This window comes from Falco biarmicus, chromosome 1 (genome assembly GCF_023638135.1).
Source record: "Falco biarmicus isolate bFalBia1 chromosome 1, bFalBia1.pri, whole genome shotgun sequence".
NCBI classification, from domain to species: domain Eukaryota; kingdom Metazoa; phylum Chordata; class Aves; order Falconiformes; family Falconidae; genus Falco; species Falco biarmicus.
Window position 1 is genome coordinate 23,298,927 of NC_079288.1, and position 25,864 is coordinate 23,324,790.

General features: G+C 43.6%; 1 protein-coding gene across 10 annotated transcripts in view; it reads left to right on the forward strand.

The window, feature by feature from the left end:
- The window catches only part of CLIP2 (CAP-Gly domain containing linker protein 2), a 101,057-nt gene that overhangs the window by 3,499 nt on the left and 71,694 nt on the right, over positions 1-25,864 (forward strand). For 3 of the 10 annotated variants that reach the window (XM_056338144.1, XM_056338061.1, XM_056338217.1), the window contains exon 1: positions 15,123-17,327. The gene's annotated coding sequence lies outside the window, so the exon portion shown is untranslated. Of the gene's footprint in view, positions 1-1,229; positions 1,710-15,118; positions 17,328-17,598; positions 17,705-25,864 lie in introns of those variants that run through there. The other 7 variants (XM_056337978.1, XM_056337897.1, XR_008821801.1 and 4 more) reach the window with 7 other exon arrangements.

Below are 25,864 nucleotides of genomic sequence, written 5' to 3' on the forward strand. Positions count from 1 at the left end.
GAGGCAAGTCACAGGCTGTTGTGACAGAGTAGACAGAAAGATCAGTTTCAGCTTACCAGCTGAATCGCTACCAGCACATTCTAATGTTGTATATATTTACAATTCTTTTCTATAAGCACCTAAAAATACTTAAAAGAGTGGATTTAGCTCACTGCAATTTTAAGCCAGAGAAGCTTTATTATGATTGTTATGCATGTGTTGAGGAACAAATTATAATTTGACCAGTGCTTTACACTAGGTAACAAGAAAAAGATTCAGGAGCAGTGAACTGCTAGTCCTACTCTCCTGCTCCTTGGATGCTTAAGACTAACAATGTAATTGAATTTTTTATTTATTTTTTTTTTAAGCATGTAGTAGAGAACGAGGAGTGTCCAGTGCAAGCCCAGTTGTGTGGTTACAGCTCTAGTCAGTAGAGGGAGTACGGACACCTGTATTAAAAGCCACATAGGGTCACCCATGACACCCAAGAGAACAGACTTTCTCCTAGAATTCCTCACTTGTTTGCAAAAAAAAAAAAAAAAAGGTAAACTCTTCAAGCATGCAATTTCCTAGATGCCAAAATGTAGTTGCTGGTTACTAACACTGTTGATAACGCTGAAAGTGTAGGAGAGGGGAACGATCCTTTGTGCTTGCCAGGCTTTTCTTCTTGTGGCAGTCACCCTGTGAGCAGTCGGCTGCTTGTACCTGCAGCTTGGGGCTGGCGTGGAGCAGTACCTTTTCTCCTCCGTGTCAGGATCTTGTGTCACCATTAGTAACGTCTGCCTCTGGGGAGAACACGGACTCCCTCTTTTTGCTGAGGAAGCTGAGAAAGCGATTGTGCGCATGTCTTCTGTTGCTAAATGTAGATGTTGCAAAGAGCATCCTGCAGCAGCGAGTGCCTTGCTGGGAGTCCCTTACATAAGAGGAAGGATCTTGATGGAAAAGAACGATCCTAATGGCTCTGTGAGCCTTCTCCTTAAAGACTCAGCCTCAAGCTGGTATAAAAGCAGGGGAGTGATTTGAGGATGGTGTCAGCTAAGCTCTGATGAATGATACCATCCAGCAGTTTGAAATCGAGGTAGACGGTCTGGGTTCATCTATTCTTTCACCAGTGTGCTGCTTTGTGTTTTCAGACGCAACACTCGGTCTCCGCGGCCTCTGTTTCCCATAATGATAGGAATGTGGACTGACTTGATTGATGTTTATCAGAAACTTCAAAGGAAATTTGCAATGAAGTTGATACAAAGTGGATTTTATTTTTTTAAGAGTTACAGTATCGCTTGACTTTTGGTCAGACACAGTGTAGCCATGACACAGCATGATATTTCTGTGTAGTGCATCCACTGCATCTTGTGTTCATTCCTTAGGTCAGCAGTCTGGTAATATTCTCTACTGACTGCCTCTAATTGGTACTGTATGGCATTATGCAATCCATTTCAGCTGCATCTAGTCTCTTAAATGCTGGGCAAAACTTGATCAGAGACCTTGTTTGGCTGAATGCAACAAAACAGATCTTAAGTAACGTTAAATTGCACTCATTTTCTGTATGTCAAAGATGAAAATGCAATAATGTTGTTGTTTATCAGGAGTGCAGGAATTACCAGGTTGTAGCACTGTGGATTCCTGCAAGTCTGCAGAGTGTGGATTTAGAAATACCAGAAGGAAGAGCTGCAGTATTCCAAACCAGGATGTTCCTAAAGCAAAAAGGAGGAATTTAGCAAAAGATTAAGGTAAGAGTTGAGTCTGGCTTCACTGTAGAATAATAGATGAAGTAAAAAAATCTAAAAAAAATAACAATGTGGTTGTTATCTTTGGACCTCTGTGTGTATGGCTGAATTTTGCCTAGGTATGCAATGAAAAATAGCACTTGTACTCCTAAGATTTGTTTTAGTGGCTGCATATCAATTTGGGGTTTATATGATGATTTGGTATATTAAGTCTAGAGCAAATATGCACATGGACTTTGATTGTCCCAAGAGAAAATGGCTTGTGAACCTTTCCTTAGTCTGGAAGAATGTGAAAAGAAACAGTCCTGTGTTACTGGGTGAAGGTGTATTCTGTTTTATGGGGTTAAAGTCCAGCACAGCCCAGGTACTGCGCTAGCTGGCACTGTACAGTCAGAGTTGGCTGCAGTCCAGCATGGTGCTGGTCAGCCCTAGAGCTCCAGGCAGCATCTTTCAAATGAGATGTGACAGGACACTCCTGTGGAGGAAAATCTTTGGATATTAGCCCTGCAATCCAGGCTCCATTCCACCTGGTCTAAATAAACTCCCTAAATTTAGGGCTGCCTCCCTAAACTTCCCTCGCCTTAATTAGGTTCCATATATCCTCCTATTAAAGACATTTGCTGTTCATTGTTTCTAGTGCTACATTAGTGAAGTTATCACAGAAGTCTGAGGAATGGGGGGTGAGGAGAGAAAAAGTTTCTCTTTCCTGTATTAGTCATCTGGCTTTGCCCCTTCCAAGTCAACAAATCCTATGAGAGCATGTCTTACCGAGTGAGACTCATCTGCAGGTTTGAACACAGATGATCAGGTTGGTGTATGTCCTGGTGTTTAGTGACTTCCTTGAAAACACCTGATTTCCCTGCAGTTGGGTTGCTCTTTTTCTACTGACTCATTGTAAGGTCATGGTCCTGTTAAAATGCAAACTCAACAGGAAAGGGTTAAGTAAGTTCCAGTGTTGAGAGAGCTCCATTGAAGCAGCAGAGTAATCTGTCACTTCATTGATACTGCATTTAAGTGCTATGTAAGAACAGGACATTGTAAACAAAATGAGGCAGTATACCTATCTTGTCTAGTTTCCAGTAAATCTTTATTTAATGGTGTGTCAAAGTAACACAGTTAATCTAATCAAGTAAAGTTAAACATTAGTGTATATATCCCTTCTTTTGTAACTTTTTTTACCTGCACTTTCTCAAAGCAGTTTTAACTGTAGCAGGAAGGAAAAAGCCTTCTATCAGTCTTCTTTGTTACACGCATCCAAAGCACCTTAGACCACTTTGGTGTCATAGAAGCTGTGCTTAATCAGCTTCCTTGGTTGGTTGTATAGCTTTCACACTGCAAGTCACAGGATAAAGTGTTTCTGTCAAAATTGGCTTGGAGAAGTCTGAAACCACATCTTACATAGAGATTGCTTAGTACTTTTTTTATTTGGTAAATTGACAGGCTGTCTTTAGGATATATCCAGATACTTAAAGATATGCTTATACATCGCAGGTTTGGTGTCAGATTTTGCAAAATGGTTTTGGGCTCCCCCTGGATAAGTTTAATTGTTAACACTTTCACAGAGGCCAGACAGATGCTACGGTACACCTGGTATAAACATTTGTGATGTGAGGATTTTGCTCACCTTTTATTTAAATGTTTATTTTCTTAATAGCTTGATTTTTAGTAGCGCTTTTAAAGAGCTTTGAATTTAAAAAGCCTGTTCAAATTGGCCTCTAGTTAGAGTGCTTAAAATATTTGTCTGTTCTGAGAGTTTTTAAAGTAGATTTTGGGGTTTTTTTGTAATCTCTGTTGTAGGTATTTGGGGCTAAGTTTTGTTGAGGGGGAAGTTGGGTGCATGTATTGGTTAGTAACTAAAGAGCAAAGAAGTATCGTGGTTCTGAAGGATGAGGTTTCCGATACCAACCAGAATTTGCTTGTCTGAACTTCAGTTTCCAGTGGGCTTTGTGTGTTTGCATGCTAGAGGCAGCTGGATGCATTTGAGTGGGATTTTAAAAATAAACTAATTAATGAGAAATAAGTGTAGTCCCAGTCCTGTGGCAGTGCAGGTGAAAACTCCCATGGACTTGAGTAAAACCAGGATTTAATTTAGGGGTGGTTTTCAGTGGGTTTTATTGTTTAAAAATTTCTTCTGCAACAGTAATCTTAGGTGATGCTTGTACTGATAGAGGATTATTTCTTCCTCCCCTTACTCCCCCATACCATAAAGAGCACCTTAAATATTGATATTTTTTTTATCTAATCCCACCACATGGCATTATTAATCCATATATTTTACTACCACCCAGGAAAGCTTTGCATATAAAACATTGACATTATTAAATGAATGTTGGCTGCTGCATCCCAGGGCGCATTTTGCTGCCTCTCCTGATGTGTGTGGGGGTTTACTGTCTTGGGTTTTTTCCTTCCTTTCATTCTGACTGCCCTGCTATAACTTGTTTCTCATTTGCCCAGCCCAGCAGGGGACATATTCTGAGGGCTAATGTTCATTAGACGGTAATTAAAACAGTGAAGGATGAATGTTAATGTAAAATGCTACATTTTTTCTGTAATTTTCAAGAGATGAATCTTCCCGTGTACATGCCCTCCTTTAGGAAGTCTGTTAGAAAGTAATAGGTAGCTTCTTTCTTTCCCTGCAGATTCCAGAAATCTGCAAGGAGGAGTTCAGACTTCTCAGACAGGTCTTGTTACTGTGTCCTGTGCAAAATAATTACGAGTTCAGAAACAGTCAACCTGATGGTAAAGTTTATGAAATCAGGAGCAGCTAGTGCTGTGTGTTAGGTTTGAGCTGTGAGGGGACCGACGGTTGCTCCTCTGCACACAGTTTGAGCATACAGGACACTTCTGTGTCTCCAGTTAGTGGTCGACAAATGACATCTGCAGCTTCACATCTGTCTTCTCAGGAAAGTGAAGGACTGCAGAAGATCATTTTCTGATATTAAGGGTGGTCTTTGTTACTGGGGGCACAAGGAAATGGAAGAAGCTGTCTAGCTATGTGGGAAGAGAAGACCTCTTTTCCCAGGAAGGTGCTTATTCTGAGCTCAGATGTGCTCCTATCCTGAAGCCACGTGCAAATCAGCCTTTAGGGTGGTGTAGTTTTAGGGTGTGAGAAGAGTGGGGCAAAGTGGGAAAAGAGCTTACCTGGAGAACTCAAAGCAACAGTTTAGGTATATGGCTGGGGTAAACATCAGCCTCTCGAAACCTTGGAAGGTTCCCATCCTGGTATGCATCCACGCTGGCTGTGCAGCATGCATTCCCCCTGCAATGCAGTGACCCCCTGTGGGACCCTCACTACAGGACACCAGCTGAGTTCCCTGCTGCACTGGGTCACCCTCACAGCACATTCAGGGTGCAGTTTGCCCCTTGTGATCCTCCATCACAGGAAGGCTGGTAGGAAGGGAGCTTTCAGGCTTCCATCCTCCACCCCTGCCTCTCCTTCTTGATGTCCTGGATACTTGCCAGCTTGTGACTGACTGCCCCCAAGAAATATTTACTTCCTGGTTTTTTGCTTAGACCTCCAGAGGCCTCATTTTTCATGAATAAAATATGAGCTGTTCTCCTAGAGCCATGAAGGGAGGAAACCACTGCCAGCTGATGTGGCCACTGCTTTTTATTGCTGTGGTTGCTGGTGCCTCCGCCCTTGCAGGCACAGAGACCAGAAAAGAGAGGAAACAGCTCCAGGGTTTTGTTTAGTGACTGTTCCCAGTGTGAATTGTGCTGTCTGGAGTCAATACTGAGGAACAGCTTGCTTTGTAATACCCTCTTTCAAGAAGTTTGTACCTGAGGAACTTATATGTTTCTGTTAGAACTGAAATGATCAATGATTTCTCTTTTGCTCAGAGTGCATGACTGGCTAATGTTTGGTTTTCATTATGTTGTAACCAGTGGATATTTCTCTGGTGTTCCCCCCTGCCTTTTTTAAAATTTGTCCAGATGAATGTAGAGTTGTACAATCACTTGTCTTATCTGAATTGTATTTTGACTTTTCCATCTGCTTCCACAGTTTATCTAGAATGTGTTGCATTAGCTTCATTTTATGCTTCTCTTGCAGCTCCTCTTGTCTTGGCATATTGTTCAGATTTAATAGACATGATATGCAAATAACAATATTAAGTAATAGCATTTACCCTCATGGTGACTGTACTTGTGCTCCCATGCTTTGAAGACAGAACTTAATGGGTGAGGTGAAGGGGTATCAAATGCCACTTTCTTACCCATATGAGTAAACAGCAATGTGTTCTCTTGCCCACAGAGGTATTATTATGTTCTTCCTGGGCTTTTGGAACTATTATCTCCCTAAACATCATTTGTCCTGGAGATTTCTAGGCTGCCAAGCCAACTTTTCTTACAGGTATTGCTTTTGACTGCTAGACTGGTAGCAGAGCTGAGAACAGAGACTGATTTCTACACCACTACTGCTTCCCTCTTTTGATCATTCTCTTAACATAGTTCCTGTATTCGGTACTCATATCAGCTGAGAGCAGGCCGATTTTCTAGATATAAGTATATTTTTATAATAGTTTCCAAGTTCACCCTGGGATTTAGCTTTTTGCATGTGTGCTTGCTAGTAATATTTTGGTAGAATCTTTAACTGAATGGCTAAAAACTATATTCATCCAAGCAGCACAGTTAATGGAAAAAAGATACTGTCAATATACAGGTAGCAAAACTGAAATGGGAAAGTTCAAAATGTCTTGCCTAAGAAGAGAGAGTTTTGGCTTAGAATGTGGCCTTTGTCCTCTATATTGGGTACAATTGACTTCTTCCTTTAATTACTTACACAGTTACGTCTGTGCAGGTTTTATGCATGGTAATAAGCATGTCTATATGCATGTATTTACATATTTGTACATGCAAGATATTTGCATATGACACTATATTGATTTACTTGGTTAAATACAAATTGACCAGTAGCTCAGAAAAAGGTCGTAGACATTGAAAAATAGTACTTTTAACCCGTAAACATAAAATATAGATTCCCCCACCCCTACAGTGATTATTTGGTGATTATTTGGTTATTTCACCCTGTTCTCTGGGTGGAACAAATGCAGTTGTTCAAGTTGCTTATTCAGTATTTCAGTTGTCGTTAATGTAAGACACTGTTTATTGCTGCATTATATGAGGAGTCTGAATCAGGTAAGTTGCTTCCTGAGCAGATAGGGCTATATAAATTGAGCGTGCCGTAAGTCCTCTGTGACTGTACTGTTCTTCAGAGACAATTCTCTTTGTCTGATCAGTGAATTCCTAGTTAAAAACCTCCTGAAATGCATGCTGACATCAGGTGATAAAGTTGCTGAAAGGCCAGAAAATCTTACATACTGTCATTAGGGTGAATATGAGCTGGGCTTGAGCTGTTGGCTTGCTCTGCCTTTCAGGAGTTCCTCTCCTGTAGATAGATGATACAGTAATACAAATGCCACCTGCACTGAATTACTTCAGCTTACAAGATGTGGTGGAGGGAATAGAGAAAGACAGAGCTGCACATACAATCTTTGTTGTAAAATGAATATATAGCAGCTATACGAACAGGTTTGATTGTACAGTTTATCAGTCAACCGCCTCATTGGGCTTAACTGTTAGTGGATGTGAAGGTTTGACACCATACAACCAGAACAGAGCAAAATAGCCTTTAGGAACATTGCTTGTTTCAGTGCACTGTAGTACACACAACTGTCCTTAGTAAATCTCATCTCATAATGGAAATATTATTATTGCTTATTGAAAATAACCTCATGATAAAGCACTACACAATGTAGTGTGCATACACATGCACATCGGGCAAAAGTAGTGCAGATGAACCAGACACACCTCATCTGGCACATTGTAGGTTATAAATTGGTTTATTAGAACTGGAATTTTATGGCAATGAATGATTGGAAAGACATCTCAGCTGCCAGAAATAGCCTTTATTTCCCCAGTAGATCAGTTAGTGTAACCCTGAGCAAGGCAGTTGACTTCCTTGTGCAGCTGGAAAACAGGGTAAAAGGCAGGAATATAGTTGGAAAATCAAGTGCTGCAGTGAAATGGATCTTCCTTGAAAAGAAATAAAGGGTTTAGAATCTGAAAGCTTAGTACTGTCTGTAATGGCATCCCATTGCATCTGTGTTCTGCTGCCTCAAAACAGTATATTGCAGGGAAAGGCCTGATCCTGATAGAGGGCTGTGCACCTGCAAGCCACAGTACAACAGTGCACACTTGGTATGGAGTTGCCTTTCATGCTGTCTCTGATCAGTTAATTTCATGGGGATTGCTCCTACCTGTAAAGTTGAACCTGCACTTTACGACTTTTGCTAAACTGGGGCCTCGGTTCCCTCTGAAAATTGGCAGACTGGGAGCATATGTTTCTCAGCACCAGGTGCTTGTACACGATTTCATTGCAACGGGTGACAAAAACATCTTTCTCATTGATATAATCATACAGCCTGCTGTAGGCCAGAGGGTTGTGGAGGTGGAAGGTGATTGCGAATAATCTGCCACTGCAGAGATAAGAGACTGGCTCCCAGTTTAGCTGGGTGGCAGCACGTCCTAGCTAAGCCCGTGGCTTTGGCAGCCTGCAGGCACAGTTCCTGTGGAAAAAAAAATGCCAAAATTGTTGTGGGACAGGTCTTGTTGGGAATGACACCTGCCCTCCTTCAAGTCTATACTGGTACAGAAGTATTTCACTCTTCTCTCTGCCTCTGTGATACAGGCTTATGGTATTTTTCAGATGCTCCACACCTCTCAAAACAATACAGTCTCAAGGCAGCAATGATGGAATGAATCCAACAAGATTCTAGTTTGTATTCATCTGCTGCCCAGATTGACCTGCTTACATACTTCTAGATCTACCAGGTATACAAAATTATCTTTAAGTATAGATATATGATTTTTTTACAATGTGGGGATAGGGAGAGTGAAACTGCCCTGCAAGTTCGAAGTGCTGTTTACAGAGGTTAACATCTAATATCCTCTTTATTTTCTACAGAAACAACTGCAGGGCAGAGCCAGGGCAATCTCCTTGGCTGTTCTTCCCCAGGAGAATATAATGTCAGCCCTGTGAAGGGAGATCTGCATAAGCTGAGGATTTTAAGTAGGGAAATTTCAGACTTCAACTCCTTGACTATTGGGACTTGAAGGTCACTGCAGTATGTCATTCTCAAGGCAATTTTCTCTGGAATTGCAATATGGTCATGGCTTTGTTTTATGACCTTGATGTCACGAAGTATTAATAATGTCTTAAAACAAGCCCACTTGCAAAAAACACGCAATAATGTTTGATCACTTGTTAGGTTTTTAGGTCAGTATTTATAATCTGCTTAAATATCATAGCCTTTGGTGTGATACGTAGGTGTGGATGCGAGTGGGTGGGTTTCTCTGTCATGCTTGCCTGTATACAGCAAGGAAATGAATTTTCAGTCTGTTGGGAGGGCAGCTGTTTCCATGACATTTTAAGCCCAGTTTGCAAATATCTTCATCTCTTTTCTTTAGCTATACATACGATTTGCATGCTACATGAGTGTGGCATGGATTAATTAATATTTGTATGTGTTTCTCACACAAAAAATACTATTAATTCCTTATTTCCTTTCTTCAGTAAATAGCTTAGATAGTAACCCGCTATTTCTGTTCTTTTGCCACAAGCATTCTTAGACATATTGCGAAGAATATAAAACAAAAGGTACAGGCAAATTACCTCCTGGAACAGATCAGAAACCTGTTCAAGTGAACATCCCCTCTGAGAATCTGAATCTTATCAGAGGCTCAAAGAAAGGGGAGGTAAACCTTATGTGTGATATCAAACGATTATAGAATCTGTTCAGAGAATTTTATTTTTCATCAAGAGTTAAGGGTTATCTCATACTTTTTTATTCTAATTAGAATTAATATAGCTACTGCTGCAACATGATTATCTTAATTTCCTTTAATATATTCTGGCATTGAGTTTCACAAGTTAATTTACCTTAATTGTATTTTTCCACTTGTTAACTTTATGTTTGTTGGCACCCTCCTCAGATTGTTTCTTCTAAAGAAGGTAAAAGAACACAGAATTTACCTCCTTTCCTTTCTTTTATATCTTCACAGCTAAGAAACTGGCAATTTCCACCAGCCAAATCCAAGACACATATAGTGCATTTGCATTGTCTGAAGCTAGGGCTGCCATGCATGCTGGTGTTACCGAGCCCTGCCATTTGCAGAGAGGGACACACAGCGCAGTCTTGTCAGGAATATTGGGCATAATTACTGCATTCCCTGTTTCTAAATGTGACTCTTGTGTGTCTGCATGCCTTTCATTATGAAGTGGAGTGTGTGCTTTATGGGTGCTGTGAGTACTGTCAGGTTAGTGGCTGTAGTGCACCCTGAGTAACAGGGCTAGTTTTCAGTTCTCACAGGACTGAGAAAGACTGAACGTTTGCAGCATGCATTGAGCTTGTCTGTGAGCGTTTAAGACTGAGACAAATATTAGATTAGGCAGCATAAGCTATTTTAACATGTATCTTCCACATTTAGTCTGGCCAAGTCAAAACACTTTACAGATCAGGTTGGTATCATTGTTCCTCTTTCATTGTTAGTGAAAATAGTTGTTGAGATGGAGGGAATTTCCATTTTACACCAGCAGTAAAATCAGAAATTAGATTAGACTCCAACTGTCATGTGTCCCTATACAGTGCTCCATAGAAAGCAACACTGGCAGCATTCTTGCAGCGATTCTTCCTTATTGGAACATATAATACAAGTTATGTAGTGCAATTAATAAAACTAAATTTGCAGAAAGCTGAAGAAGTGTGTGCATTCCTGTATCTGGGTTATATCATGGCATTTGACAGACAGAATCCACATTATACAGGATTTTCTGTAATAAATATGAACGCCTGGCAAAGGATCATGCTTTTTCACCCTTTCTATAAGCATTTTTGTGGGATTAGGATTTTAGGGAGTCATGACTGCCCTTTCTGCCTGGCAATCACTGCAGCAATATCCACTCGGTGAGTGAAATCGTTTGGGGCATCTTGCTACTCCGCTGTCACAAGACCTATTATTTCTGCGTAAAGAAATAACCTATTTTTTATGAAGACATTCTTTAAGCCTTTGAATGTCATACTGAAAAAAAGACAGCTGGGATCAGTGGATGGTTGAATGGGTTGATACTATGGTGGGAAAACTGAAATTCTAACACGTGGTAGATAGTTCCTCTGTACCAGAATAGCATGCTTTTGTTGCAAATGGACATTTCTGTGGAAATGGAACAGAACACAGTTTAATTACCATCCAGTGCTCTCCCAGAGACAGGAGAGCAGCCCATTCCCCTGCATCAATGCTGAAAAAGATGTGCTGTGGGTTTTGAGCTATGTATTTATGCTATGCTCTTTACTGTGGTATTTAAGTTAGGTCAGTCAGAGTCTTTGGTTGAAACCTCTCCTTAATTAAAAACATACATATGTTTGAAGGAAGTAGAGGGCAGCTAGTTGTACTGTTGATGGCCTCCTACCTTCTTCATATTCCTTCTGCCTTACACAAGAAAACTGCTAATATTCCACACCCCGGTATGAAGCCAGCATGGCTCTAGCAGAGCTCATTAACGTAGGCTTACATCTCACCCAGTATGCAAAGCTGGCTAGGAATAACTAGCTTATCACTTTCTTTAATGACTGGAAATTAGTGGACTGGAGGTGATCCTCATGGGACTGATAGTCATGTAACCATGACTATCATGTAAGCATGTAAACATGCTTCAGTTTTCTCATCTGTAAATTGTTATAAAGATTGTTCCTTGTGTGCTTTGGGATCATCTGGAAAAGCGTGCCCTATGTTAAATTACAGTGTCCGTGCCTTCTTGGCGATAGCCTTGCTTTTCTGGAGAATTAAAGGCTAAGAAATCAAAGTGGCAGGACTGGATATTTCGGTGGTCAGTACCCACAGTCAGGGCTGCTGTCCAAACCTTTTCCATGCATTGCCTGCTGAAGACATTTTAAAAGTCTGGCTTTTTTCTAAGTGTTAAAAGTAGAGCTAGTTTTCCTCCCCTTCCCCAATAAACACAGCTTTGGTTGTAGGTACTAAAATCATTTTTCAAGTTCTAGGCACAAATAGGAAGCTTTTTCATCCTGGCTCCCATCCCTCATCTTTGATCTTCTAACACACTCCAGTTCATGCAAAGGAAATGGGACTCTTGTCTCTCCCAGGCACTGCACATTCTGTAGCTCTGGTAGAAAACATCTGGTACTTCTCTTTGGTCTGAAATAGTATTTGTGTCGGGGCCCAAACAACAGGGAAATAGACAGCTCTTTTTTCATAACGTACAGGCTGGCTCCAATTTGTTACAGACTTTATTTGAGAGGTCAGAAAAAACAATAAATCTTCACACCCCTGGCAACAGTGAGAAAGGTCTCGTGGCACGTACTTGGAGCTGAAGCAGAACTCTGACTCTCTGACTTGAATGTGTATAAAAAGAAATGCATGAACTGAGTGAAGTACAATACGATAATGCCCAGAGTCTGGCCACCTAGGTTCTGCCCCGAGCTGTGCTGCTGCATTAGATGGGCCTTGGGAAGATAAACTAACCCAATTTCAGTTCCTGAGTCTACAAAACCTAGGTGATGTTTGCTCACCTTTGGGGGCAGTAGGCATAAAAGTCCCTTTATTGGTGCAAGCCTGGTTAAGTGCAACTGTCAATTGTCCCGATCTTTAAAAAAAGGACTAAGCAAAGGACAGCCTGATATTTAGTCTCGGTTCAGACAAGCAACAGGCTTTAGGGCAATAACAAAGAAAACCAGAATAAATATGGGGTACTGTGTTGGGATGGGAGGGCTGCTCAGAATGGCTTATCTACTTAACCTCTATTTTTTTGCTGTGTTGTTCCCCCCCACCCATGAAAAGAAGTTATACTCATTAGTGCCAGATCTCCTGTCAGTGTCTCCATGCTCTCTCTGATCCTCCTGTATTACTTTCTTTTGGTCACGCTTAGTTATAGATGTTTGACACCGAAATGTAGATGTTGACCAACATACTTCTGTTTCAGCGGTATGATCACAGATATGTTATTTTTTTCTCTCCATGACTGACTCACTTTATCTGTAAAGAGGAGCTTTATCTTCAGATGAACTTTTTAAAAAAAGAGCTATTCCAAGTTCTCCACTGCCATTGTGATCTTGTATAGGTTGTTTGGAAAAACATGGTATCAGAGGACAGAATTTCAAAAGGCCTGTACTTAATGGATGCTAAATTTCTATAAAAAAACCACTTGCCTTTGGGCTGGATAGGCAACAGTTTTTGTGATGAAAATTACACTGTTTCTTTGGTTATGCAGTGTGGTCCATTTTATTGTTTTGCATTTGTATGAAGTGCTGTCTCACATTCCTCAGAGTCCTTGCTACTGCAGCAAGGTAGTTTACTTTAAAAATGTAGAACAACAGGAACCAGGCTGTGCTAATGATTAAATTATACCAATGGTTGAAGTTTAAGTAACAGTTAATGCACTAATTTTGGTATAGGAAATACACTAAAAAAGCAGTAAGAGCTCCTCTTGATTTTCATAATTAATGAGACCTGCCATGATCCTTCAACCTATTTCCACCCACACTTTCTTTTATGTTAACTAGTGTGTAGGAACGCACAGCAGTCAGCCTAGCAGAAAGCCTTCTTTCAGAGCACTTTCCGTCACACTGTACAAGCCACGTGCGCTCCCCTGAAGGGTCCTGGAGCCAGATCTTGCCTGTGTTGAATCCTGGCCAAGTCTCATTTTTTCCAGTGAAACAGAACAAAATCAGGCCTTCGGACAAGAATGTACCTAACATGCATGTCTGATCTACATGCACCCAAATAAGCATCATCAATGCTGGGCATTTCTGGAAGGAAGATGAGTGGAATTCGTGTCACTTAATTTTAAACATCTCATTTGGCCTATTTCTCGACCACCCCTGTAATTCATGGATGGAAGAGAGCATTGTTAGAGAGCAATTAATCCATTTTAGATGTCTGCAATATGATGAGGGGAATTGCGCCTCGGTGCCTGTTTCTCTGCACTCATTCAGGAAGTCTAGACAGTTGGCTCAGATATAGATGTCTGAAGACAGATGAGAGGTTTCTTTCACCTGAGGAGATACAACAGAATCTGCTGGATATTAGAGGCTTTGCAGTGGTGCTCGGTTGGATAACAAATGCCTGAAAACATGGTGCCACTTGGCTGAACTGTTGCAACTGTGTAAGATCTTAACAATTTAAAAGCTGTTTACAAGAAGTTTCTGAACTTTAGGCTTGGCCTAGAATGGGTAAGGCCTAAAGCAGTCACTGATCCTCAAGATAAGAAGTTCTTTCAGCAGCTCTGTAATCGAGGGAAAAAACCAGCTCTTCTTTAAATCACTGCTTTAATCTTGTTTCTCCCACGAATGCTGGAATTTTGTGCTCTGCTGCCAAATGCAGCAGGCTATTTATAGTGTCAGCTTGAATGAATAGTAAGAACTATGGTGGAAATCACATAACTGAAAGTTGACAGTAATGAAGTTGCAGAGTATTTTCGAATATAGTTGTTTCTGCCACCACTCAGTTTCAAGAGTACATTGGCAGGGCAAAGGGATACTTGGCAGGGATTTCTAGGCATGTGGTAGGGAAAAGAGTGAAAGGACTCAGCTCTGAAGCTTTTGTTGACTTCTGGGGTCCTGATGTCATCACTTCATATCGCCTATATATACTCTCTATAGCCTTTAAAAAGTAGCTGCCTTTGGGGAACAAGTGCAAGACCAGGGCTTTAGGAAGTGTAACCTACTGCTATGTGACAAATCAAGTGCCTCATCATCTCTTTGCAGAGAGCTCCTTTATCTCCTGCTGCTGGGTAATAAAATGGAAAGGTACTTGAACGGTTTGGCCATTTCTTATCTACTGTCTTTATTCATATAATGTATATAACAGCAAAACATAAAGTGTTCGCTCTTTTTGTTTCCCTAGATGTATGCGTGAGTATTGCCTTGGTTTTTACATTACTCTGTGTAGTGTTTCAGTTTGTCAGGATAATTTAAAAGAAAACAGCTGTGAAGCTTTTTAGTGATCCTAACAGCTAATGCAAATACCAAATCAGAATAATGGATCAGTCAAGTGGAGACAGTTTTGACTATCAGTGAGAAGCCACTTCTCAAAACAAGATATATATCATATCACATAAAATAGGAGGGTAGTAGAGAAGCAAGAGGTTTATCAGGCAAATGTGATAGCCCAGAAATGTCAGAGATTGCATACCAGCTTTCTACATATAATGATTTAATTGAAAGTCATGGCTCTGCTCACCTGGGTAAAATTAACAAGACCTCCTATGTTCACAGGCTGAAACTGGAGTGTTTCCTGTGCTTCTCTGTGTCTGGGATCATCAGTGCAAGGCTGTTTGTCTGCACGCAGCCCCTGTGAATAAATAAATGGTTATTGGGAAATAGTAATGCCACTCTGCACAATGATGGGTTTTTAACATTTATTTTCATCCTGAGGCTTTGTCTGTGAAAGGCAGGTACAACAGAAGCTGAGGGATAGCTTTGTGGGAGAGCACTTGATGGCAAAGACACAAATTCAAGTCTACCCAGTACTTCAGCCACATTCCTGTGAGAGCTCTGGCCCCAGATGATCTTTCCTTCTCTCCCTGGAAATTCCCCTGAGAAAGTTTAGTCAGAAGCAGATTTGTCAAAATAATTCAAGGAAATTACTTAAGAGCTGTGAAATTTTTCTAGCTTCATCTTACTGAAGCCAGTGGGCTCAATTCTCCTTTTGCTTGTGCATCAGCATTGCAGATTGCACGGGCGTGAGGGGAAACCTGACGGTGGGGGGTGTGTGTGTGTGTGTCTCTGCCTCCTCTTCAGGGAGTGTGCAGTGCCTGGCACAACGGCCTCAGATCGCAGCACGCCTTCAGTCACTACTAGAACATAAAATAGAATAGTCATTACGATATATTCCTATTTGCACACAGAGCCCTTGGGACAAATAAGTTCTAAAGAAGAAAACAAAAGCACTTGTAAAATTCAAGACTTCTGTTGCTGAAATGGAGAAGCAATGAGAAATGCGCTAGTTTGCAGCGTAGTGTGGCAGTCCTGGGCCCCTGTCCTGCTGTAATTCAGGACTGAAGATGGGAAATGGCATCGAGCCACTGCGCGTACCACAGACTATTGGCAGGCAAAATACAACCCCAGACTTGCTGACCTTCTTTGTCATAATGCAGACGTAGGGCTGTAAATTAAATGTTTAAATGGAAGTTTAGTAAAAGAACAAATTAGCATATATAAGATACAGCATAAAATTGTGCAATTGATCAAAAATGAGAAGGCTTAACTTCTGAGCAATACCTGATTTGAAATCCTACCCTGAAGCATCTGAAAACATTAAAGAGGATTCCTTTTTTTTTTTTTTTCTTTCCCCCAAACTGCATTAAATTTACACTCCTCCTTCTTATGAAATGTATGGCTGCATGTAACACTTCTCGTTAATCTCTCTGGAACTCACAAAGGGAGGTCACACCGTCATCACTCCATCACCATTTTGAGAAGGAAAGAAACTGGGACCTAAGGATATGAACTGGCAGAGCTGGCACACCAGGGGTGAAGCTGGACAGGGAAGCGAGATGTCCCATTGGAGTCCAAGCCTGATTCAACAGGCACCTTCTTGTCTAGCTCTTTCTTTGGTGACATACCGTCTCCCTAGGCAACTACAGATTAGAGAGGAGGCAAAAAAATCTTGTATCCAGAACTGCAAAGCAGTGACTTGAGCTTGGATGTAGGGAAAATGTCAGGGAAAGACAGTGAACTAACAGTTGAAGCAGAGGCGTTGGAGTCAGGTGCTTCAGGTTCTATTTTTGACTTGGACCAGCCATTTCACTTTGCTTTGGCTTCCCTTTTGCAAGATGGAAAATGAGGATGCCTGTGGCTGCTTCGTGGGACTGGATTGCCTTGCTGAGGCCAGGGCTGGCAAATCTCATATTCTGGATGATGCTCGGTTGACCTCAGCTTTGGTTCTTCTCTGCTTTCTTGCCTACATCTCCTTCACTTGCGTCTCTGCTGTGCTTTCCTGGGCCCACGCAGAGGGTACAGAGCAGGGGCAGAGCCGCAAGTGTTGGGGCTGTTGCCAGGTGGGACCCTTTTCTGTTTGTGCCTGAGCCGGGCCCTTCCACCACCGTGTCTGATGTGCAGGATCTCACCCGCTGCCCCTTGGGTGACGTGGGGTGTCTGCAGCGCTAGTGAGGTATGGTGAATAGAGTCACAACCATTTTTCCACTCCTGTCCGAATTTCAATTTGCATCAAAAAGATGCAATTTCAGGGCAGAGGCACTAGGTAGGACCCTGCACTGTTACATCTATAATATCAGCTCAGGTACGGCTCCGGGAGTTACATGCAGAGAGGTGGTGAGGGACAAGTGGTGATTATCCACTCAGCCCACCCCTCCTGGCTTTGAATGAATGAGTTTTCAAGGCTGCAGGTGTTTTCTCTTTGCTGCATTCCCCGGAAAACCCCCGGTAATTGGGGCACTCTCCTTTTTTTTTTCCAGGAAGCACCGCCAACTCCTCCTGCCCTTCTGTATCAATCGAATTCGCTACCACGTAAATTCAGATGTGCTTAGAGAGCTCCTCCGTTCCACAGCCGCGAGGAAGGGAGGAGACCGCATCTGCGTCGAGCAAAAAGGTGAACTTAACGATTATTTCTTTTCTTAAGAGACGAGCGGGTAGGGTTCCGGGCAGCCAGGAGGAGCCTGGTCGCTGCTTTGCCACCCTCCCACCCCGTTTCCGGCGGCGCCGGGGCCCGGCAACCAGGAAGATCTCAGCGCGGGGCGGCCCCGGACCGGCCCCTTTGTTCGCGCGGGCCGCAGGGCCCGGCCGTGCCGCGCAGCGCCCGCAGGCGGCGGCCGGGAGGTGGGCGGGGCCCGGCATCCGCCTCCGCCAATCAGGGCCGCCGGCGCGGCCCGCAGGGAGGGGCAGGGCGGCCGCCTGCCAGGGCTGCAGCCTGCGGCGCACCCAGCCCGGCACCCAGCCCCCGCCCCGTTCCCGGCCGGCTGCCGCAGGGTAAGGGGGGACGGCGGGGAGGGCCCGGGGGGCAGCGGCTCTGCGAGCCCGCGCCGGCCACGATGGAAGGGATGAATGGAGGTGGTGCCCGGCGTAGCGGGGTCCGTGGCGCTGGCTCCGCCGCTCGGGCGCCTTGCGGGAGGCTTGGCCGCGGCAGAGCATTGTCCTCCGCCCGGGGAGGGAAGCCACCGGCCTCATCCCGGGGGAGGGGGGGGTGCTGCAGCCAGGCCGGTCCCCTCCCCTTGCCGGCTGGCGGGTGGGAGCGTGCGGCGGGGGCTCCGCTCTGCTGCTGCCCGGCAGCGCGCACCCACCTGCGGGCACACGCCGGGCTCCTGCCCCGGCCGGCCCCGCCGCCGCCGGGTGGGCGTTTGGAGGTAAACGCGCCCGTTGGCTCACAGCAAATGGCTCTGCTTGGGAGCAGCTGGAGAGGCAGCGGCCTGATGCTGGGAAGATGGAGATAAGAGTGGGTGTCAGCATCGGGCGAGTTTTGGTGTTGAAACGAGATGAAAATTTTCTTTTGTCTGTGGGAAGCTGGACTGCTTGCTGGGCTCAGTCTCTTCTCTGCATTTGTGTTCTTTAATGATCCAGATGTCGACGTTAACTACATACTGCAGGATTTGATGGGGGTTTTTTGTCTCTAGCAAGGAGATGTGCTTCTGAGAAGGCCCAGGTGGGCTGGGCTGCTGGCATTCACGTACTGCTCAGGATGCGAATGGCAGGGAAGATCCAGCAGCTCTCTGCCCCTTGCATCTCCTGATACAAAACAGCAAATGGTCTGTTTGGAGAAGCAAGCATCCAGGGATGGAGGCAGAGGCACGCGTTGTTATCTCTGTGGTATCTCGGGAAGTGCTGGGAGACAAAGCACTGTGTCAGCACCGACTGTTATTTGCTGCTCTGTTGAGCATCAGTCTCATAGGCCTGCAAACCTTGTCTCAGAAACTCATCCCGCTGGAATGGATGTCAAGTTTCACCAGCTCGTCGGTTATTGTTGGCTAGAAGTGTTTCCTTGAGGGTGACTTGCAATTTGAGAAGAATTGGTCTCTGTGTGGACAGATATATCTGGGGTGCCAGGCCAGGGTTGTTGGCCTCTGCCCTCCCACCTGCTAGGCAGTGTTCCTCTAGCCAGCAGTGCTCTAAGAGAGCCCCTTTAATCAGCACAGGTCAGTCCTGCCCCATCATTGCTGGGGAGGTGATGCTTTAAAATGTGGTGCCACTGCCCGCTCTTAAACTTGAGTCTGGGATTGGGCATTTTAAGAAATTACCTGCCTGCTGGTATAGCCTGCCAGAGCTAGGAACGAGAGCGTCTGCCTCAAACAGCTGTACGAAAAGGTGTCGCTTTGCCTGCCAGAAATCACTGGGAGTACAGGACTTCAAAGGTTCCGCTCTGAGACAAGCCACAAGTTAAAATGTTAGCATCAGCCATTACAGGCATGTCAGAGAGAAGCTGTGCTGGAGCCAGCCTGTCATCTCAAGAGCACTCGTGTGTGGGGCCTGCCGTCAATTAAGGTAAAACCTGTGTGTTTCTGGAGATGCTCTTAGGTTAAGTATGGACCAGATTATCTCCTGAGGCCAAGGGTGGGTATGTGCTCCTCTGCTGCTTGGCTTTCTGCTGCCACTAGCCTTGGAGGCTGCTGTAATTTACTCCAGCAAGTAGCAGCTGCCAGTGTGTTTCCTCTTTTTCCTCACTTGTGCTTTTTCTTTGGCAGAAGAAATGATGAAGGACCCAAAGGGGCTTTTCCAGTGTCAAGGGATGTGGCTATGTAGGGGTATGCGTGACAGTTCTTCCTTTGTGTTACTGGGTGGTTAAAATGGGTAAGGGCACAGATTCCACCTCCTGACTGGAACTGCTGCGTTTGTTTTTCAGAATGTCTCCTCTAATCATGTAACTCAGGGAAATGTATAATTTTGTGTCTGTGTGTGTGATAATTCTGGTGAGGACAGGAGACAGTCTATAAAGCAAGTTCCATCCCCGAGATACATGGTGTTGTACAACTTTGCAGAGTTTGTACAATGCATGGCAAGGTTTATATACTTTTACAGGTCTGGGAAAGCCCAGGTACAGGTAGCTAGACCTGAATGTGACCTGTTGCTAACCTATGTTAGACACTGGTATGCACTTATTTAGAGATATTTATAGAAATGTATGTTTTTTTCAGAAATGCCTTATTTATAAATACCTTGTGACCTGTTTCCCCCTCCATCTCCCAAGGGGTCTGAGCACAAGAATGACCAAGGAAGTTGCAGACATGGGGCGAGGAAGTATTTTCTTTCTGCTGCTGTAGAGCTGAGTTAAAGATGGACAATGGTCTCTAGCTGTTGTTCTTTTATTGTTGTTCTTGTGATATTTATGGTAGAATTTCAGGTCTTATTTGCTTGGGAGAGCATTTTGGCTGATAGTACTGGTCTTGTCAGACCCCAGCAAGACTGGGGTTTTGGTTTACTGTCAGTTTTCTAAAACAACCGAATTAGGTAAGTTGCTGAATAATGAAGACAAACTGTCCAAGGTCATTCAAGAAGCCCAGGTTAAGAGTAAGGAATTGGACTTGGTCTTCCTGAGTCCTACTGTAATCCTGCCTTCTCCATACACCCATCCTTTCCGTCCCACATGAAAGCTCTCATCTCTGTGGCAGATAGTGACACACACAGCAGTCTGTCAGTGCATCGATGTACAAAGTCTCTTCCTGCAGTACCACCGTGCTCTCAGAACATTTCCCCCTGCTCTGCTGTGAGGACTCTGTGTCCTCTGTTTGTCTCTTGTACTTTGTTGAACTGTGATACTAAACAGGACAAAGCAAATTTATTTTCCTCATAGCTGGATTTAATTTCTTGCCGTTACATGATTGTGCAGTAGCTCTTGCTGTAGCTACCAGTGGAAAAATTACTTCATTGCATGTGACTCTGAGTCTGGCACCTTAAACTGATACTTACTGCTATTCCTGCGAAAAAATCCCAAAGAAACCCGATTTGAAAAAAACCACAACAAAAAAACCCCCCTTCAACCAACCAACCAAAAAACTCAAAACACAAACCCTCAATGTTTCTGCATCAACTTTTTGAAAATCATTCCCATCCACTGTCATGGTTTTTGTTATCTCCTTCTAAAAGAGTGAAACTGTCCCTATAAAATAGCCATGGTTGTTTCGGATGCAGCGTAAGCAAAGAGAGATGTGGGAAGAAAAAACCCCAAGCATTACTGTATTTTGTTGTTGCAGTTTAAATTTTTTCTACTTCAGTATGATGGAGTAAAATATGATGCTGACTTGAATTGGCACTGAAATTAGGTGATACTTTCAGTGATTTATTTTTATTGTGCTAGGATTTACCCACCTGGATAGTTGCAGAGAAATGTGGCACAGACTAGCAAAATGCCCTGCTGCAGATTCTGAGCCAGCCATGAAGTACCCATCTCCCCATCCCTGTCTGTGCTGAAGTGCAAAGGGAATCTGAAGTCTGTTTGGTTTATTTTGAGAGTTAATGTTCTGAACTCTGATGTTGACTCCCTTGATAACTTCATTTGTGCCTGGGAAAGCCAAATGAGTATTTTTGAAAACTATTTATACTCTGTGTCTATAAAGTAAACACTTCAGAAAGACTTCCCAAGTCCTTTGATAGGTTGGATGTTCAGAGAGATAGTGGTGCTTAATAGAGTTAGGCTGCTATCCATCTCTGCCACTGTTTTTTGAGTAATCTTGGGAAAAATATTTTCCTTCTCTGCATCTATTTCTCGCAGGCACAAAATGGATTTTGCAGTTCTGACCTCCTTTGAGCTCCCTGTATGAAACGCTCTGTGGATGTTTGATATGTGGATCTTGGAAATTTTTAATCACTCTTTGGTGCTTTTTAATTCTTCTCCTGTGCTCGCCCACATGGTTCCTTTAAAAAGATAATGCAAATAAAATTGTGTTGCTTGTGTCAGAGGTCTTGGTCAAAGTTAATCCTATTTTATTTTAGTTAATAACTTGCATTGTGTAGTAAAGACTACATGAGTATTAGTTACACTGGAAGGTGGCAGAAACTTTGAGATCATCCATGTGTTCCAGATTAGGTCTGTCTTCATCTCTGTCATTCAAGACGGAGGTTTGAAGATATCTGGGGTTTTGTTTGTTTGGCTTTTGTTTTTTTTAAAGAATAGTGTGAGCAATGAGGGAGTTTCTACATCCTCTCTGGACAGTCTAGCTCAGTTCAAACTGATGTTGTAGTTAGAACTGCACAGTCTGTGTCTTCCCCTTTTGTTTGTTGTCACTGTCATTTTGTGTATCTACCTGTTACTGTACAAAACTGTTTCACTTACAAAACCAACACTTCTTTTGCAGCTTGAACTTCTTTTGCAGCACGTCTTTCAGAGGGGTAGAGGAAGGCTTCCAAACTGAGGCATCAGCTTCTGGCATAGTCAGTAACAAAGGCTTTCTGTGGTTGATCCGTTCTTTTTCTTTCTTTGACGTATTCCTCCCCCCTTTATCTGTTGCATCATGCTCTGAAAACTTCTGTGTCCGCCAATTAGTGCTGGAAACTTTTCAGTGAATCCTGACAAGCGCAAAAAGCAGCTGCCTGTTGAAACACCAGCACTTCCCCATCCCTTGCAAATACTCCCATTCATGACCTGCAAGCACCTCCCCTCGATGCAGGGGCTGTCCTGGCTGGGGAACAAACCTCCCTAGGAAAAGAGGCCTCTCCTGGGAGATGCAGAGAGGCACTTAGGTCATAAGATGTGTTTAATGGGCTTTTTAACTTTGTATTTGGCTGTCATATATTGTGTACTATACTACCTTAGTGGCCCTCTGCATGAAGTCTGTCCTGGTGATTAAAGGCTGCTCCTTAGCTATATTTAGCATATAACTATTTGTTTTATAACCAAGATCCTTCCTGTGCAAACTGGAGTAGGTCAGTCTGCAACCTTGAATAAGTGGGGTTTTTTTCCTCTGGACTTCTGTTTCCCAGCTGGTAAGTTTGGCATGTTTCAGCTGATGACCAATGCACCAGCCATTCCTAATGGATATTTAATGGTGGCTAATATGGCCCAAAAAGGTAGGCTTGTGTGGAATGTGCTGCTCAGGCAGCAGAGGCTGATGTTTTGCCTTACACTAGTCATCTTTTACATGTCTGTTTCTTTAGGCTTTTGCTGGGATCTATGAAGTCGCTTTTTGAACTTGCTAAATCCCTTCTGTAGGAAAACTTCATGCTTATATGTGTCTGTATATTTATATATATTTCTAGTAAATTATACCGGCGATAGCAATGCTTCCTGCAAACTTAATCTTGATGTCTCTGAAGCATCTTTAAGCACTTTTTCCCTTTTTATCTCTGAATCCCTCCAAAGCACATTGGCTAGACAGTCGGAAGGTATGGGAGCACTTCCAGCACACTGACATGGAAATGTCAAAGTCAAGTGGTGATTTTGGGTGATCGTATGATTCAAGTTTATATAGTGCTATGATATACTCTGCCTTAGGGTGTCAGCAGCACTGATTGCCATGTTAGAAGAAGTGACAACTTGCTTTTTGTCATCCTTTTTGGATGAAACAGGACTAGTTTGCATTAGAGGCATTGTGCCTGCTCTGCATTGTAATGTAATGCTTGTAACGATTCTGCACTTGCTTGGCTAGATGAGATTATATCTTGATTTCTGTATAAAATCATGATTGTGGTCATGCCTGGATTAGAGGAGAGGTTAACAACACTTGTGGTGTAGAAACAACCTGTTTCTCTAAGAAGTGAAAGAGCAGCTAGGGACGTGTGGTGGCTCTGGCTAGAACATATAGTGCTGCGGTCCTCCAGGAGTACGGTGGGTTGATCCATCTGTCCTGCCTACCTGTGTGCAGGCTGGGTTCCCCCTGGCAGCATCACTCTCATCTCCAGAGATATGTAATGTTAAATCCCGTTTTTAACATAGATTCATCTAGCCAGACCTGTTCCTTTTGGCTGCCTGCATCTATACATCAAGCACTGCTGTATGTGTGCTTCTCGATGGCGTGGTAGTGTATCGATAGAAATGCTGATTAAAACCAGGCTGTGGAGCAGTACAGGTCTTGCAAGGTCTCTGTTGCTGCTGAAGGAGGCTGGGATTGACAGCCGTTCCCAGAGGCATGCAGCCCGGACTGTGACAGCCTCTCTTCTTCTCGCCAGCCCAACAAGTCCCACTGGAGCATGGACAGCACACTGGGCATGTTCAGTCTTCACACCTGCTTTGCAGTCTGTCTGTGTGGGATGGTGTTCTCTTTTTTTTTTTTTTTTTTTTTTTTCCCACCCCTTAGAAACTGTAATCTCCAACCTCCTCCAGTGTAACGTGCTAGGTGGCCATCCTATGGTGCTGCTGTGGCTTGCTATGTGGCTTAGTGCCTAGAGGCTTTGAGCTAGGATCTCCGTTTCTCTACATACGGTGCAACCCAAGATAAATGACAGCCTCTGGGGGGAAGATTGTGAGTTGTGGGTGAAAGGAATCGTGAGGCAGGAGGGCTAACATAACTATATTGACAGATAAGATCCAATTCCATACAACTTGCCAAAATTATTATGGTTTTGGTCATTGATAGGGATGTAATTTGAATAAGTGACATGTTCTTTCTTGTACTATAAGGTTTGTAAGCTGTCTAAACTCCTAGCTTTTCATCTTTTTGATGTCTCTGAAGCATCTTTAAGCACTTTTTCCCTTTTTATCTCTGAATCCCTCCAAAGCACATAGGCTAGACAGTAGGAAGGTATGGGAGCACTTCCAGCACACTGACATGGAAATGTCAAAGTCAAATACCTGTGTACTGGGGTTGCAGGTTGTAAGGTAGGAAATGCCACGATAAACGCATACTGACAGAAAGCAAACTTTCTAGATGACTGGCCTCCCTGTCTCTGCCACTGGTTATGGTGGGAGCTGTGTAGATGTGTTGCTGTCAGCTGAGGTCGGGGAAATCGCAGTATTTGTAGAGAGGCTCAGGAGAAAGCAGCAATTAGTGCATGTAGCCCAGAGGTCAACTTCTGAAGTGGGAGGCTGAGTGCAGTCTGGTGAATCAGCAGGGGAGAGGAGGGGGGGGGATGCTCCAGGGAAGAACTGCATCCAGCATTGCTCTGCTGCTGCCAGCACAGCGATGGGAAGCAGGGTGCTTGAGCGTGGGGAGAGGGGATGGGGCTTACGCAGTGCCTTGGTGCTCTGGAGAGAGCGTGGGTTTGCTTCTCTCTAGCGTCTTTGGTGATCTGAGATCTTCCAATAGGTACTGGTGGTGTAACCCTCCTGGTCTACCACCCTTCTATTCAAAAGCTGGTACTGTTATTATCCCTTTTGACGTGGCAAGGACATTACTGACCACTGTGGAAGAAGAAAGCAGCAGTCCTGGCTGTCAGTGCTACATTTCAACTGTGAGATGATGGTCTGTATTTCCTTTTTAGCTCACCTCCTGTTGTTGCTCATCTTACTCTTAACAGTCAGGGTGCGAAGGTGGGTTAGTTATTCTTTCAGTTTTGGGGAACATTTGCTTTGTTTGGAGGATTAAGATGGTATTAGCTCATACTATTTGGCACAGAGTTTGTCCAAGGCCTGATAAGACGTCGCCTGGGATGCAGCGTGTGTTTTGGGTTGCCATGTCTAAAATGGACTGATTTCAAGTGATGGAGGTTCAGTGAAGGTCTTCTGAGATGAACCAGGAAATGATGAGTCTGATATCTCAGGACCTCTCAAAGGAGAGCATTGGTTGTTCAAAATGACGTAGTGAAGGTGGAGAAGGGGCAAAGCTGTCTCATGGGGGCTGGACACAAAGAGAGAGTGTCAGAGTTGTGCAAAGGGCAGAGTAGGTATGTGGGCAGAAAGTTGGATAGAATAAATCTGGACCGGCAACTGGCTGGGGCGATTCCCAGCCAGCGGAGGCTGAAACTAATGCTGCTGAACTCCAGGAACAAAAACTCTTGTAAGGTGGTTTTATAACTAAGCAGTTATAAAAATAATAAAAAAAACCCCAAACAACAAAACCCAAGGGGTTTCATCAGATGTAGGGTAGGCTCTTCCTATCTTGCATCCCTGCCTGAAATTTCAGCAGCTTGTGGAGAGGCAGGGTCAATTGTCCCTTAATGTGACGTTGCATTGGGGTACTTCTGAGGGGTTTTCTGTACCAGCTGTTACACTGACAGTACCAGCGGCCGAGGGCAAGGCTTTGTTCTTGTCCCTGCTATAATGACCAG